The following is an 18,421-nucleotide window of genomic DNA, read 5'->3' on the forward strand; positions in this document are numbered from 1 at the left end:
AAACTGGTTATGGGCTGCAAACTGAGTGCCTCTTGATCCAAGGAAGTACTCGATCGCCTTATAACCCAATTTGTGAGGTATGGATGAATACAACGCCTCAACATCCAGGCTAGCCAGGAGTGTGTCTTTTTCTAAAGAAATACCGTCAATCTGTTTCAAGACATCCATAGTGTCACGTACATATGATGTGAGACTCAAGACAAAAGGGCGCAACACCTGATCAACATATGTACTCACATTTTGAGTTAAATTATTAATGCCTGAAACAATGGGTCTGCCACGTAAGGGGGGATACCCTTTGTGGATTTTGGGCAGGCTATAAAAACACGCCATGATAGGAAATTGTGGGAACAGGAACCCAAACTCACTCGCACTAATCAAAGATCTGCTCTTTGCATCACTCAGAATGCCCAGCAATTCCTTCTTGAATAGTGCTGTGGGGTTGTCCTTTAAAATGGTGTAACAGTCAGGGTTGAGTAAAATGTCCTCACACATTTTTTTATAATCATCCCTACTCATGACCACGATGTTCCCACCTTTATCAGATGCCTTTAGAACAATATTTTGTTTTTTCTCTAAAGTGGTCAGAGCTACTCGTTCGGACCAAGACAAGTTGTTATCTATGCCCCTAATATCCTGACTAAGATTTTTGATCTCATCTCCCACCATCTCCACAAATAAATCCACATTGGTAAAATCTCCTATAGGTGGCAACTTTCTACTCTTCATTTTTAGGTTGGTGAAGGGACCTAAACCTGGGGTTCTACCAGATTCCTCTAGTAACCCCTCTAAGGCCACAAGGCCTTCCATATCAGATTCTTCTAGCCCCAATTCCATGCATTTTTCATAGCCCCTAACGTCAATGTCCGTATATTCCTGGTCAGAGCTTAGGTGGCGCTATCTGCAGGGGGGGGGGGGTGTCTGGTGCTATCTACAGGGGGGATGGTGCTATCTACAGGGGGATGCTATCTTCAGGTGGGGTGGCACTATTTACAGAGGGGGTGGAACTATCTACAGGAGGGATGGTGCTATCTACAGGGGGGATGATGCTATCTACAGGTGGGTGTGGTGCTTTTTTCGGGTGCCATGTCGTATTTGCAAAAGCCCCAAAACAGTGGAAACCTCCAAAAGTGACCCCATTTGGGAAACTACACCCCAAGGAATTTATCTAGGGGTATATTGAGCATTTTGACCCCACAATTTTTTTGCTGAATTTATCGGAATTAGGCAGTGAAAATCAAAATCAACATTTTCTTCACTAAGTGTTGAATTTTTTCATCTTCACATGGAATAAAGGATAAAAAGCACCCCAAGACTTGTAAAGCAAGGCCCTTCCTACCCTGTTGATGCTAGGCTGCTGCTGCTTTATTGTATCTGGCTGGTTATGAAAAATGGGGACCCCACGTCATTTAAAAAAATAAATAAATAAAAATAATTGGAAAGAACGATGTGGGGTCCCGCCCAATTTTCATAACCAGCCAGATACAACACAGCAGCAGCAGGCAGCATTACCAGGGTGGTAGGTACCACTGTTTTTGGCCTTCCCCAGCCTAATACTACCAGCCTGCGGCCACCCCGGTGCCTGCCCGTCACTACAGATGGTCGGGTACTGATTCGTACCCGGCTCTTCCCTGCATCCCTGGTGGTGGTGGGTACCGGGGTAATAATGGGGGTTAGTGTAGCCTCTGCACCGGCTAACATTAAGCCTCGCCTTAGTAATGGAGGTTGTCAATCAGCCAGCGGCCATTACTAAGGCGGTGATAATAAAGTTTAAAAAGATACAAGCACATAGAAAAAATATTTTATTGAAATAAAAAAACACAACCCTCATTAACCATTTGATTGAGAATAAAAAAAATGCCGTCATTGAAGTCCTCGAATCCGAAGTCCAACAACCGAACCTGTAAAAAAACACAAACACAAAAATAATCAGTAACACAAAGAAGCAAAATTATTATTCTTACCTATCCTGGGTCCAGCGCTAGAGCCGCAATGTCAGCGAGCTGAGCCCTGTATCTAATCCAATCATGTGTGATACTGTCTGCTGAGCTGTGTATCTAATCCAATCATGTGTGATACTGTCTGCTGGGCCCTGTATCTAATCATATCTTGTGTGATACTGTCTGCTGGGCCCTATATCTAATCCGATCATGTGTGATACTGTCTGCTGAGCCACTGTATCTAATCCTATCATGTGTGATACTGCCTTCTGAGCCACTGTATCTAATCCTATCATGTGTGGTACTGTCTGCTGAGCCACTGTATCTAATCCTATCATGTGTGGTACTGTCTGCTGAGCCACTGTATCTAATCCTATCATGTGTGGTACTGTCTGCTGAGCCACTGTATCTAATCCTATCATGTGTGATACTGTCTGCTGGGCCACTGTATCTAATCCTATCATGTGTGATACTGCCTTCTGAGCCACTGTATCTAATCCTATCATGTGTGATACTGTCTGCTGAGCCACTGTATCTAATCCTAGCCATAGTTTATAGGGTCGTAGTGCTATAGATATGCTATGCTCTCTCCTATACACACATTTTTTGGGGGGACACATATGTATTGGGGCTATTTCCCTGACATTTTAAGCCCTCAGGGTATGTTCACACGGCAGCGTCTGTTACGGCTGAAATTACGGTGCTATTTTCAGGAGAAAACAGCACCGTAATTTCAGCCGTAATGGCATGTGCAGGCGTCTTTCGCTGCGTCCATTACGGACGTAATTGGAGCTGTTTTTCTATGGAGTCCATGGAAAACGGCTCCATTTACGTCTGAAGAAGTGACAGGCACTTCTTTGACGCGGGCGTCTTTTTTACGCGCCGCCTTTTGACAGCGGCACGTAAAAAAAAATGACGTCTGAGCCTCATTTTCTGAGCCTCATTTTCGGACGTAATTCAATGCTAAAACGCCCGAATTACGTCCGTAAATAGGGTGTGTGAACCCAGCCTTAGTGACGCCCCTGGCTGCTGGTGCTGCATTGTTGGGTCACTTAGGAGACCCAGCGATGCAGCTGAAAGCAGCGGACCGTCGGCCATGAGAAGTTTGCGGAGGGGGGGGGGGCAATAAGAACTTTTGCATCGGGGCCCATGAGCCTTTAGCTACGCCCCTGGATAAAGGCTAGTATATATAGCCAGGTTGTGTATTTTGGTATATTTGCCAACAACCCCATTTTGTGGGAGACAGGCCAGCAAGCCGGGTTAGGAAAGGTGGTGTTTATGCAAATTTGTGTTTTCAGGCAGAAAGGGGGCGAGTCATCAATGCTTTGCTACTATGGATTTGGGTTGATTGGTAATGATAAATAGTACGGGGAAGGGGTATGAATGAGATTATAACCTATTTGTTCATCCACACACTAACGCTCTGTGCAGTAACGGGACGTCTCTGTAATGGAAATGTCTCCAGATTTATTATTGACACAATCCATTATAACGTTCATTTTTATATCCATGTTACAGACAATTCTTTTGGTTATTGATATAAATTAGACTTTCAATGTTAGTGTTTACTGAAAATTACAATGTTATATATGTCTCATAATGAGAGCCACTGTCGTTTATATGAGAAGAATGTGTTGTGCTGGTTACTATGGTGATATCAGCCATCTTGGGGCTTATGTCAGAAGAATGCATTGTGCTGGTTGCTATGGTGATACCAGCCATCTTATATGAGAACAATGTGTTCTGCTGGTGGCAATGGCAGACATCTTGGAGCTTATGGGAGAAGATTGAACCTCATTTAACACAACTGTCTAATAGAAAAACTGGATTTGTTGATTATAACAACCAATCACAGTGCAGCTTTCATATTTCCAGCGCAGTGGGGGGAAAAAATGAAAGCTCAGCTTTGATTGGTTGCTATGGGCCACAGGATATGTTTTTCTATTAAACAGTTTTGATAAATGTTGCTCAATGTGCTGTGCTGGTTACTATGGTGACGGCAGCCATCTTGTTACAGTGAAAGGCAATTGGTGTGAGCTGCCTGATACTGAATAGAACTATATAAAGTTTGTTTGTTTGAAGCCCGATCAGGGAATAGCTATTTTTGATTGGACATTGAAGAAAGTTTGCCTCCTTTTGCGATTTTTGATTGGATTAAACATCGCTTTTACTGAAAGTCACTTTTACTGAAATTTACTTTTCACTGCCATTCACTTTTCAATTTGCATCGAAGTACACACTTGCCTGATCGTGATTTTTGATTGGTTGAAAAACAAACCAACACGATTTTTTATTGGTTGTAAAACAAACCAGTAGCGATTTTTTATTGGATTGGACATTTCACAATGTTTGCGACCTTTTGCAGATTTTGATTGGTTTAAAAGTCACTTTGATTGGTTGAAAAACAAACCAATAGCGATTTGTGATTGCATTGGATATCGAACAAAGTTTGCCTCCTTTTGCCACTTTTGATTGGTTTAAAAGTCACTTTTACTGAAATTTACTTCTCACTGACCATGGCTCCCAAAAGAAAAACTCCTGATCAAAGAGATGGTCGCTGCTTGGCTCAAAGAATACGTCGAGCAGCAGAAACGCCAGAAATGACCAATGCTGGGCTTGAAGATCAAAGATTGCGACAAGCGACCGCAAGAGCTGAAGAAACACCTCAAGCGACTGATCATCGGGTTCAAGCACAAGGCGCAAGAAATATTGTTTCTCTACGAACATCTTGGGATTGCATGAACAAAGCTGCTATGCAATACGACCCAACAATTGAATATGATCTGCACGACTTGGTCAATATTGGAAACATGGACACGACCTGTGAACATTGTGAAGCACAGAAGTGGAAGTCAGAGCCACCTGGCATGTGCTTCTCTGCTGGCAAGGTTCAACTACCCCCACTTACTGCACCACAGGAACCACTCAAGTCACTGATGACTGCGAACACTCCCCAAACCAAGCACTTTCTGGGAAATTTGAGGCGCTACAACTCTTGCTTTCAGATGACTTAATTTGGTGTGAACGAAATTCGAGAGAGAGGCTTCATGCCCACCTTCAAAATTCAGGGACAAGTTTGCCATCGACTTGGGTCGCTCCTGCCATTGCCCAATGAACCACCAAAGTTTCTGCAGATTTATTTCATGGGCGATGAAAAGCTTCAAGTTCAGCAATGACAGAGCAACGTCCCTGGAACTCGGGCCGACATTTTGCTGGAACTGCAGCAGATGCTTCACGAACATCACTGTTATGTCGAGATATTCAAGAGCTCTTTGGAAATGATGACTTCGGATAACTACAAAGTGGTCATCAAGGCTGACCGAAGGCCAACAGGAGAGCATGAGCGGCGGATACAACGCACCAACTGTCAATGAAGTTGCTGTCGTCATAGTTGGGGAATTTGAAAATCGGGATATTGTGCTGCAGAAGCGTGATAATCAACCTCAGAGAGTTTCTGAAAACCATCGATCATATGACGCACTTCAGTACCCACTGATCTTTTGGCAAGGCGAAGACGGATACGATATTCAAATCTTCCCAACAAATCCAAGTACTGGAAATGTTACCGCTGGAAAAAAGTTTTGTGCATGGCCTTCTACGCCTATCGAATTATGATGCGGGCGAGCCATTCAAATCACCTCTTGATGTGCCAAAATATTTTCCATCAGTTTTTGGTTGATATGTATGCCAAAATCGAAACAGAGTTACTTAGCTTCATCCATTTCAATCAGAAGGCACTTCACGCTGAAAGCTATATCCAACTTCGAGATGCTGTCGTCAACGATGGAAACACGAGCAATGTTGGTCAGATGGTTATCTTTCCTTCCAGCTTCACAGGGAGCCCTCGACATATGCACGAATACACTCAAGACTCCATGACATATGTGAGGCCTGGCCTGTTTATTACTTCTACGTGCAACCCAACATGGAAAGAAATTAGCCAAGAGCTCTTGCCAGAACAATCGGCAACTGATAGACACGATCTGGTAGCCCGAGTCTTTCGACAAAAGGTTATCAAGTTCATGAATGTCCTCACGAAGGGCAAGGTATTTGGAGAAACTCAATGCTTCATGTGCACAATCAAATGGCAAAAACGAGGTTTGCCTCATGCACATATACTAGTCTGGCTGAAGGAAAAGATCCAACCAAATCCGATCGATTCTGTCATTAGTGCAGAGATCCCAAATGCACAAAAACTTCAAAAGCTATTCGACATCATCATGAAGAACATGGTCCATGGACCATGTGGAAGACTGAATCCAAGCTCCCCATGCATGAAAGAAGGCTTCTGTACAAAGAGATTCCCAAGACAGCTGATCCATGAAACTCAGTCTGGAGATGACAGTTTTCCACTATCGCAGAAGAAAAGTGGGAGAAGGCGGGTTCACTGCATTGATGAAGATGAAGATTGGCAATAGTTACCAGGACAAGGTCGACAACAGATGGATTATACCCTACTCGCCATTTCTTTCCAAGACCTTTCAATCTCACGTCAATGTTAAATATTGCAACTCAGTTAAGGCGGTCAAGTACATCTGCAAATATGTCAACAAAGGATCGGATCAAGCAGCATTTGGCTTGGAAAGACAAGGAAGAACAACTGATGAAATCAATCGCCAAGAAAGACAAGAAAGGACAATTGATGAAATTGATCGCTTCCAAACTGGATGTTACATCAGTAGAAACAAGGCTGTATGGCAAATTTTGGACTTTCCAATTTACGACCGCTATCCGACGGTAGTTCATCTCAATGTCCACTTGGAAAATGGACAGAGAGTCTACTTCACCGAGGAAACTGCTGCACAACAAGTTTTGCAGCCCAAAGACACCACGTTGATAGCATTCTTCAAGCTTTGCCAACAAGATGACTTTGCAACGACACTCCTATTCTGTTCCAAAGTATTATACGTGGAATAAATCTACAAGAGTTTTCAAGCGAAGAGTCCAAGGAACACCAGTTGAAGGTCATGTTGGAATCAAGTCAAGTGATGCTCTTGGCAGAGTCAACACAGTGCACCCAAACAACAAGTGCTTCTTCCTCCGGTTGCTTTTCACACAGTAGCAGGCCCGACATCGTTTGTTAGCCTCAAGACTGTTGGTGACCATGTTTGTACAACCTATCGGCAAGCACGTCAAGAAAGGGAACTACTTGAGAGTGATTCTCATTAGGACAAGACTTTAGAGGAAGCAGCAACCTGCCAATTACCAGCAAGCTTTCTAAACCTATTTGCTGTCATACTCATGACGTGTGGAGCATCCAAGCCACTTGAACTGTGGGAAAAGTACAAAGAGCACCTCTCGGAGGATGTTCTTCTGCGAGCACGACGGCAAAACCCGGGACTCAGATTGGACAGCTGTACTCCGCAAATGTTCAACATGTCATTGATCCTACTTGAAGAAAAGACCCTCATGATGGTTGGAAAGAGACTTGAGCAGCTGGGACTTCCCGCGACGGAAAGGAACAACGACGAAAGACTTGGACGGGAATTGTTTTGAGAAACAAGCTATGACATGAGCGCTCTGGAGACTTATCTTCCAACTAATTAACCTCTTTTGGTTGCTGACAAACAATGGCGTACAAGCACAAAAGACGATATAGCACAAATAACCTGCTCCACTTGCTCTCAAATGTGAGAGCAAGTGGAGCAGGCTGAAACAAAGTCTTTAGTGTCTTGGGACATGGAAGGCCACCAGTACTGACGGCCAATCAAATTGAGAGTCTTTTTGATGCCAGGGTGCCCAGAAACCCTGGAGGCATGACCCCAACGAAGAACACAATCCCTTTGTTTAGGGGGTACGTAGGTCTTTCCGTGTGGAATGTGTACCACTTCAGCTGGAGCAACGATCATAATACTGTTAGGATCTATAATAAACTGCGGGCTGGGCTCTTGGTCTGTGGGGTCAAAACAGCGAGATAAAGCGTCAGCCTTGGTATTCTTTCCTGCGGGTCTGTAGTGAGGCTGAAAATCGAACCTGGAGAAGAATAATGCCCACCGAGCTTGATGAGAATTTAGGCGTTGAGCAGTCTGTAAGTTTAGGAGGTTCTTATGATCTGTGTAGATGATGATAGGATGCCGTGCACCCTCAAGCAAATGTCTCCATTCCTCCTGGGCTAATTTAATAGCTAAAAGTTCTTTATCTCCAATACCATAATTTTTTTCAGCAGATGTGAATGATTTGGAGAAAAAAAAACACAGGCCACCAGTCTCCCTCTACAAGTCTTTTGTGAAAGAATAGCTCCGACTCCCACAGATGAAGCATCAACCTCCAGAACAAAGGGTTTGGTGGAATCCGGTCTATGTAGGACTGAAGCCGAAGAGAAGGCAATTTAAGGACTTGGAATGCAGCTTCAGCCTCCGTGGTCCAGTCTTTGGCATTAACCCCCTTTTTGGTCAGCGCTGAAATAGGAGCTGTCATAGAGGAAAAGTGAGGCATAAACTGGCGGTAATAATTTGCGAATCCCAGCAGGCATTTGACAGCTTTGAGTCCTTGCGGACGAGGCCAGTTGAAAATAGGAGATAGCTTGGCTGGATCCATTTGAAGTCCCTGGTCTGAAATGACATACCCCAAGAAAGGCAGGCTGGTTTTCTCGAAGAGGCATTTCTCTAGTTTGGCAAACAGAGAGTTCTCTCACAGACGCTGTAACACTTGGTGCACATGCACATGAGTTTGAATATTGGAGGAAAAGATTAAAATGTCAGCTAGGTATACCACCACACAGCTGTACAACAGATCCCGAAAAATTTCATTAACAAAAGCATGGAAAACCGCAGGAGCATTACAAAGTCCAAAGGGCATGCTGAGGTATTCAAAATGCCCGCCACGAGTGTTGAATGCGGTTTTCCATTCTTCTCCCTCGCGGATAAGGATGAGATTATAAGCTCCACAAAGGTCTAGTTTGGTGAAAATTCTCGCCCCCTGTAGGCGGTCAAAGAGTTCTGAGACCAATGGTAACGGTTACTTGTTCTTTAGCGTGATATTATTCAATCCTCGGTAATCAATACTGAGACGCGGGGAGCCTTCTTTTTTCGCCACAGAGAAAAACCCTGCGCCAGCGGGAGAGGAGGACTTACGGATTCTCTTGGATATACCGAGACATGGCCTCCATCTCGGGCAAAGACAAAGGGTAGACTCTACCTCTGGGAGGCGTGGCGTTGGGGACCATGTCTATGGCACAGTCGTATGGCCTGTGAGGAAGCAGCGATTCAGCTTGTTGTTTACAGAAAACATCCGAGAAGCTTTTGTATGGAGTAGGAAGTCCTGCTGAGTTAGGTTCTGTAGACTGATGCATGGGTGGGCGAATAGATTGTAGACAATGTTGGTGAAAGAAGTCACTCCAGCGGGTAATTTGACCTCCAGTCCAGTCAATAACAGGAGAGTGCTTCTGCAACCACGGTAGACCTAGTAGCAAAAGGGTTCAGAGAGTTCTTTAAAACATAGAAGGAGATACGTTCCTGGTGCAGCACCCCTGTTAACAAGAGAATGGGCTCGGTGACGAGATTGATAGTCTCCTGTAGAAGCCTCCCATCTACAGAAGCAATGGACAACGGTTTGGTTAGTTTTTGCACTGGGATTTGGTAGCGATTTACCAAGGACTGGCACAGAAAATTCCCAGCGGATATTGAATCTAGGAAGGCTTCAACGCAGAAAGTGGTTCCTGCAAAGGACAGTTTTGCTGGTATGGTCATTTTTTGAGAGGAAGGTATTCCACCTAGGGTAGCCTCTCCTACTTGCCCTAGGCGTTGGAGAATCCCGGCCTCACTGGACAGTCCTTGAGGAAGTGCGTTTTACCACCACAATACAAACATAAATTCAACTTGCGTCTATTCTGGCGCTCCTCAGGTGTGAGTCTTGTTCTCTCCACCTGCATGGGTTCATCCGACCGAGAGGAAGATGAGGCCAGAAGAGGCCTTTGGAAAGTTGTTGCCAACCGTGATTTCCGATTGCCTCGAGCAAATTCTTGTTGTCTCTCGGAAACGTATATCTATTCGATTGGCAAGAGTGATCAAGTCATCCAAGGACGGTGAAAGGTCTTGGCCAGCAAGTTCATCCTTGATTCGGCCTGCCAGACCCTCCCAAAAGGTAGATACCAAAGCCTCATTATTACATTGGAGTTCTGTAGCCAGGGTGCGAAATTGAATGACTGTAAACAGTCAGTAGGAAGACTGGTAGAGGGTAGGTATGTGCCACTGAGATTTTTTATCTCAGTGGTGTAAATCTCTGGGAAGTTTGTTGCTCAGCAAGGTTAGCTGGTGAGAAGGAGTTTTTAGGCTGGATTTCAGGGTCTAGGATTTAGGAATGGCTGTAGAGATTCTGGGTGGGATGGCCATTTCCATACCTCCACTCCAGGTTTTGGTTTCTAAAGGTTCTGAGTCTCAGCGGGCCCTGATTAAAAGGGAAGCTGACAGTGTGAAGAGGAAGAGAGAGTGAGGAGGAAGGAGATTGTTGTTCCTCCAGGGAGACTGCTATGAACGAAACACCTAACAAAGGGCACTTGCATGCTCAGGTGGTGGCTGCTACAGCGTGAGAACTTTAAAGATTGTTTTTCCACAAGTTATATTGTTTTTTTTGTTGCTTTACCCAGTGGATGCAAGCTCTGTACAAAAAGGATCTGTTTGTTTGGTGCACATAAAAAGTACCCGCTGTTTGTGTTTACCCCGTTTACATGTGCGTGACTGCCCAATACAGCAGCCCAAGTATGACGCCAGCTCACATATGGTGGGGAATGCGGGCATCACGCTAAGGGTAAACGCACAGTTCCTTAATTTAATTGGACTTCCCGTATGTCCTGAGTAAAAACAGCAACAGGATTGAAAAAAGAGACTGTTATGGAAGAGCTCGTAAAACAGATGGTGCAGGCAAACCTGCAACTGCAGCAAGCGATCGCACAGCAACAGAGAGCTCATGCGGAGGCTATACAGGTTCAACAGAAGACCAACCGCCTGATGGATGAGCAAGTTTCCACCCTAAGAGAGACGGTCGTGGCTCAATCACAGTTACCACGGGAAACAGCCACCACTCTGATAAATGTGCGCAAAAAAGTGCAAAGCAACCTGCAAAAAATGACTGCTGCAGATGATGTGGAGGCATATATAACCATGTTTGAAAGGTTGGGGGAGCGAAAGAAATTCCCTCTGAAAGAGTGGGCAGAGGTCCTGGCACCATTTTTAGTGGGAGAACCACAAAAGGCATACTTCGACCTGACACAGGAGCAAGCCAGTGACTATCACCTATTGAAAGCAGAGATCCTGGCTCGGTTGGGGGTTACCCTTTCTGTGCGGGCTCGTCGGGTTCATGCTTGGCGGTACGAGAGGACTAAACCGCCGCGATCCCGGCTGTTCAATCTCCTGCATCTGGCACGCAAGTGGCTTCAGCCGAAAATCCTAAATCCTAAGGAGATGGTGGAAAGAGTGGTGATGGACCGCTACATGAGTAGCCTGCCAAGAGAGTTGTATCGCTGGGTTACCCAGGGAGACCCCCAGACTCTAGACCAAATGCTTTCGGCAGTCGAGAGGTATACCTCTACTGAAGATTTTCTTGCCCCTGAACCAAAAGTGCGACCTCCTGAGCGAGGCTACGAGGTCCACCCTGCTGCGGTAGGAGCGAATCCAGTCCCCAGGACCCGAATGATGGAGTTGCCACGAGGAGGGAAGCTAAAGTTTAAACCCCTAGCACCAGGCACCAACAGTTCCAATCTCCAATCTGGAGTAGACCTGACTTTCTCTGTTGGAGGTGCCAGCAGCCGGGCCACATTGCGGTCCACTGTACCCAAAACGCGGAACCGATGGATTGCAGTGCCACTCGACGATGCTCCCTGTTTGCCCATTTGGCCTGCAGTGCTGGTTCCCGACAGGATGAGGGACTACAGGAGCGACAAGTCCTTGTGAATGGGGCCGTTGTCACAGTCCTCCTGGACTCAGGGAGTCTGGTCACACTCTTGCGGGCCACCCTACCACAGGAACTGGTTAACCCGGAAGACGGGTGGGCGTGATATGTGTACATGGGGACACCAAGGACTACCCGGTGGCCAATGTCACTATAGAGACTGACTGTGGGTCTCAGGCCCATGAGGTCGCGGTTGTAAATAATTTGCCTTTATCATTGGCCGTGACTTTCCCTTGTTCTGGGAGCTGTGGGACCATAGGTCGGCTAGGGTAGGCAGGAATAATGTTGATACTTTGTCTTTGCACCCTGTTCCTTTAAATGAGGATGGGCCCACTGAGGCAGTAGCGGTAACCGAAAAGGGGGCCGACAATTTTCCATTTTCCTCTGGCGGTTTTTGCAGGAGAAGAGGGTGAGTCTGCAGGTCCCAAGGCAAGTCCCCCTGATCTTGAGGTATCCCGGGACTACTTTGGAACAGCTCAACTGAGAGACCCCACCCTAAAAAATGCCTTCGGAAATGTGACCGTCATTAATGGTGTTCCGCCCCCGTGTAGATAGTGCTGCACCCTCCCTGTAGGTCGCGTCGATATAGCCGTATAAGGGCTTGTTTTTTGTGGTACGAGTTGTAGATTTTCAAGGCACCATTTATTTTACCATAAAATGTAGTTGGAAACTGTAAAAAAATATTTGTTGGGTGGAATTGGAAAAAATAGCGATTCCTGAATGGGTGGTTTCGTTTATACAGCGTTTACCATGCAGTAAAAACTGCCTGCTAACGTTATTCTGCGGGTTAATATGATTACGGCCATACCAAATTTGTATAGTTTTTTTTTTTTACTACTTTTACAAGAAACAAATTATTGTTAAAAATAAAATTTGAGTTTTGACGTTTTTTTCTGAGAGTTTTTTTCAGCGGTATGAGGGCTTGCTTAATTTGTGCGGGGCGAGCTATAGTTTTGGGATACATAAGACTTTTTAATCACTTTTTGTTCAATTTTTTGTGGCAAATGAAGTGACCATAAAAGCAATTCCGGCGGTCTAATTTCGTATGGCCTTTACCGTGTGGGCTAAATAATGTTATATTCCAATAGTTTGGACTTGATACCAGTTATGTTAAATTGTAATTTTTTTACATTGTGCAAAGGGAAAAGGTGAAAAGATTTTTTTTTATACTTTTAACATGTAATTTTATTTTATATATATTTATATATATATATATATATATATATATATATATATATATATATATATATATATATATATATACACTACCGTTCAAAAGTTTGGGGTCACCCAGACAATTTTGTGTTTTCCATGAAAACTCACGCTTATATTTATCAAATGAGTTGCAAAATGACTAGAAAATATAGTAATACAGTGACAAGGTTAGAAATAATGATTTTTATTTGAAATAATAATTTTCTCCTTCAAACTTTGCTTTCGTCAAAGAATGCTCCATTTGAAGCAATTACAGCATTGCAGACCTTTGGCATTCTAGCTGTTAATTTGCTCAGGTAATCGGGAGAAATTTCACCCCATGCTTCCAGAAGCCCCTCCCACAAGTTGGATTGGCTTGATGGGCACTTCTTGCGTACCATACGGTCAGGCTGCTCCCACAACAGCTCTATGGGGTTGAGATCTGGTGACTGCGCTGGCCACTCCATTACAGATAGAATACCAGCTGCCTGCTTCTTCTCTAAATAGTTCTTGCATAATTTGGAGGCGTGCTTTGGGTCATTGTCCTGTTGTAGGATGAAATTGGCTCCAATCAAGCGCTGTCCACAGGGTATGGCATGGCGTTGCAAAATGGAGTGATAGCCTTCCTTATTCAAAATCCCTTTTACCTTGTACAAATCTCCCACTTTACCAGCACCAAAGCAACCCCAAACCATCACATTACCTCCACCATGCTTGACAAATGGAGTCAGGCACTCTTCCAGCATCTTTTCAGTTGTTCTGCATCTCACAAATGTTCTTCTGTGTGATCCAAACACCTCAAACTTCGATTCGTCTGTCCATAACTTTTTTCCAATCTTCCTCTGTCCAATGTCTGTGTGCTTTTGCCCATAATCTTTTCCTTTTAGGGTATGTGCACACACACTAATTACGTCCGTAATTGACGGACGTATTTCGGCCGCAAGTCCCGGACCGAACACAGTGCAAGGAGCCGGGCTCCTAGCATCATACTTATGTACGATGCTAGGAGTCCCTGCCTCGCTGCAGGACAACTGTCCCGTAGTGTAATCATGTTTACAGTACGGGACAGTTGTCCTGCAGCGAGGCAGGGACTTCTAGCATCGTACATAAGTATGATGCTAGGAGCCCGGCTCCTTGCGCTGTGTTCGGTCCGGGACTTGTGGCCGAAATACGTCCGTCAATTACGGACGTAATTAGTGTGTGTGCACATACCCTTATTAGCCAGTCTCAGATATGGCTTTTTCTTTGCCACTCTGCCCTGAAGGCCAGCATCCCGGAGTCGCCTCTTCACTGTAGACGTTGACACTGGCGTTTTGCGGGTACTATTTAATGAAGCTGCCAGTTGAGGACCTGTGAGGCGTCTATTTCTCAAACTAGAGACTCTAATGTACTTGTCTTGTTGCTCAGTTGTGCAGCGGGGCCTCCCTCTGGTTAGAGCCTGTGTGTGCTGTCCTCTGAAGGGAGTAGTACACACCGTTGTAGAAAATCTTCAGTTTCTTGGCAATTTCTCGCATGGAATAGCCTTCATTTCTAAGAACAAGAATAGACTGTCGAGTTTCACATGAAAGCTCTCTTTTTCTAGCCATTTTGAGAGTTTAATCGAACCCACAAATGTAATGCTCCAGATTCTCAACTAGCTCAAAGGAAGGTCAGTTTTATAGCTCCTCTAAACAGCAAAACTGTTTACAGCGGTGCTAACATAATTGCACAAGGGTTTTCAAGTGTTTTTTAATCATCCATTAGCCTTCTAACACAGTTAGCAAACACAATGTACCATTAGAACACTGGAGTGATGGTTGCTGGAAATAGGCCTCTATACACCTATGTAGATATTGCATTAAAAATCAGACGTTTGCAGCTAGAATAGTCATTTAACACATTAACAATGTATAGAGTGTATTTCTGATTAATTTAATGTTATCTTCATTGAAAAAAACTGTGCTTTTCTTGCAAAAATAAGGAAATTTCTAAGTGACCCTAAACTTTTGAACAGTAGTGTATATATATAAAATTAATTTTACTGTATTTAACTTTTTTTACTAGTTCTCCAGGGGACTTGAACCAGCCATCGTTGGATCGCTTGCATGATATACTGCAATAGTAATAATTTTTAGGAGCGAACTGTGGTTTCCATTGGTACCATTTTGCGGTACATTAAGCTTTTTGATCACTTTTTATTCAATTTTTTGTACGAGATTAAATTCCCCAAAACAGTGATTCTGGCTTTTAATTATTTTTTTTCGGCGTTCACAATGCGGGCTACATAATGATATATTGTAATAGTTGGGACTTTTACAGATGCAGGGATACCAGTTATGTTCATTTTATTTTATTTTTTACATTGTGCTTGGGGGAAAATAGGAAAATGTTTTTTTTAACGTTTAATATTTAAAAAAAATGTTTATATATTAAAAAATATATATTTTACTGTATTTACCTTTTTTTTTTTACTAATTTCCCAGGAGACTTGAACCAGCGAGTACAAAGATAGCAGACCTGGGGGCATTCATCAGGCCCCCAGGCTGCCTTGCCAACCATCGACACCCCGCAATCACATTGCGGGGGGGCTATTGCAACGTTACCCCCTGTTTCTAACCACTTAGATGCCGTGGTCACTATTGACCGTGGCATCTAAGGGGTTAAATAAGTGGGATCACGCTCGAGTGGGATCCCGCTCGTTACACTGAAGTGTCGGCTGTAAGATGGAGCGGGCTCAGCCCTCGAGCCTGCTCCATACTCCCCCACCCGACGTGTGGCGTATATGAACGACAGATGTTAGGAAGGGGTTAATAAAGTACATTTCAGTTCATTGTGTGGCAAGAACATTCACAAAAAGGTCATTTGTTATCAATGAGTCCCGCAGAGAGTTTCCAGAGATAATTGTCCCAAGGAAAATCAGTATAAGTATTACATCAGCATCACCAAATGTGGCGTATAATAAACACGGCTGTCAATATGGGAAATACAGCATAGATTTTTTTCTTGCTGCATCATTGACCTTACATGCAAATTGGATACCTTGCCTGAGATTAGATATGACATTGTCATGAAATTCCGAGTCTGCTGCCACTAAGCTTCACATCTGCTTTATATGGAAACATAAGCAGCTCTTGTTCGGGGAGAGAGTACAAGTGTGTATGTGTGAGGTCTGTAGCTGTCACGAGGGCCAGAGCTACAAGAAGGACTTGACCTATATAGATCAGGGGACACAAAGCAATTTTACATAACTACTTGGTCTTAGTACTGGAGCTGGTCATTTAGAGCAAATTCAGCCAATCCAAATATCCTATAATAATGTGATTACATTTAGCAAATCATAAAATTTATATAAAGGGCAATAAGTTTAAGTTTCTGTTAGTATTTGATATCAGTATTAAATGCAATTCAATATGTTTAAGATCTACTATCTCAATATTGTTTTAAGCTTCTGCATATTAAGGAATTTATTTTCTTATACTTCTTTTACTAGATGTGCAACAGAGCTATCTAGCACTACTGAGATGGCAGCTGAAAAGAATTCAAAATCTCTATGACTGCCCATCTATGGGCGGCCCTGGGGAAGGTACACCTGCTGAAGGGAAAATTTACATATAAATACGAAATCATGTATATATATGTATATTTTTCATAGTTAGGCACTTACAGTACTGGGGGAGGAGCCAAGGACCCCCACAGAGGGACAGGACATGTGAAGGGCTGTAGTGGGTGTTAGATGTTGACAGAAGGGCACAAAAATTGTCTGCCAACAAAAAATTAAAGGCCATACATGACTGAAGGTGTGGCCTGCTTGAGAGGTGCAGTCAAAGCCACCAAACAATTGTGGCCTATAGGCTCCTGAGATGTAAATCTGTCACTGGCTGGTGACATCACTTGCGTGTATTTATGTAAGTTTCCTTTGATTACTCTGGATACCTCGCACAGTATCAAAATAAGTTTCTAAGTAAATTGGCTTTCCATGATATCAGTCCTAGTTTATGTGAGTATTTATACTTGACAGAAACTAATGTGAATGAAAATTTCTTCAAAGAAATTGCAGACATTTTATAGCAGCAGCAGCTATAAAATAACATGTAATAAATCAAGGTAATAAATAATTGTGCAGTATAAAATTAATCTTATTATAATCATTTTATATTGCATTACATTATGTTTGATATTGTGAGGAATAAGCTGGCACTAGACATGGGCACTTGCCAGCGATGAGAATTCTTAACAGAACACAGTGTTCATACATACTTGGCATGCTAACCAAAGCTATGGGGCCATTCTGTTTTCTTTTATTGTGTATGTCAAGATATAATTCTTTGGGTGCCATTGTGGATGTAGTCTAAAGTTAAAGGGCATAACTATAAATACCCCTCATCCATGGAATATGATATATGCTGTCTGCAAACTGGATACAGCTCTATAGCCGTGTGTGAGACCTCTGGTCACAAAACTTGCGGGACTACCCTTAATTTTCTTTTGAAAAAGACAAAAAATGAAGGTTTTGTCTGCTTTGGGCAATGTTTTTTTTTTTTAAATTAGAATAGTCCTCCAAAAATAAGCCGATGGTACACCGAGTGTTAAGCTGTATATAGGTAGCAAATGAACATGGTAGCAAGTATTTAATACCCCTGCAGTGCCACCACAGGGGGAAATTAAGTATTATATGGTACACATTGAATTCCATGAGCTGTCCGTGTAGTGCATGGATGCGCCGTGTCCTCCAGAGAGAGGTGCTATTTGTAGGCGCTCTCTGTGCCAGCTAATTGATGGAGGTCTCTAATGAGGGATTTCCCTCATTATCTTAGAATGCCCAAAAAGGGTCTTTGAAATTGGGATTTCAAAACCAGACAACTCCTCTAATAGTAGCACAACAGTGACCAAAAATGGTACCAGAGTATGTCTAAATAATATCACCATACAGTTCCTAAAACAGTACCTGACTGTGTATACATAATACTGCCAATTGTGCTTAGGAAATAGTGCTGTATAGTACCCACATAAAACCACTATACATTGCCTAAATAATACCACAGCCTGTGGTATAAGGTATGCATGAGGGGGCAAGTTGGTGAAGGAGGTGAAGGCGACTTAATGGTGGAAATTGCCTTTTGTATTCTAGCTTTGAACTAAAACTGGCCATACACTATCGGATGAACACCCATTCAACCAACAGCTATTCCTCTCAACTACACCCTAAACACCATAAACATGAACGTCCGGCTCAGCCAAGCAAGCATTCTTTTTTCAATTTGAGAGGGAAATTGCTAGACACCTCTGGTAGCATCTTATCTCCTGCAGTAACAAAGGGACGGGCATGTTAAAATATAACATGCCTCAAACCTTCTTTCTATGGCAAAGATGATATTTGTGAGTCTCATACACATTAAAGAGTAGGCCGATCTCACTGAAATCTA

The sequence above is a fragment of the Rhinoderma darwinii genome, chromosome 10 (assembly GCF_050947455.1).
Source record: "Rhinoderma darwinii isolate aRhiDar2 chromosome 10, aRhiDar2.hap1, whole genome shotgun sequence".
In the NCBI taxonomy this organism is placed as follows: domain Eukaryota; kingdom Metazoa; phylum Chordata; class Amphibia; order Anura; family Rhinodermatidae; genus Rhinoderma; species Rhinoderma darwinii.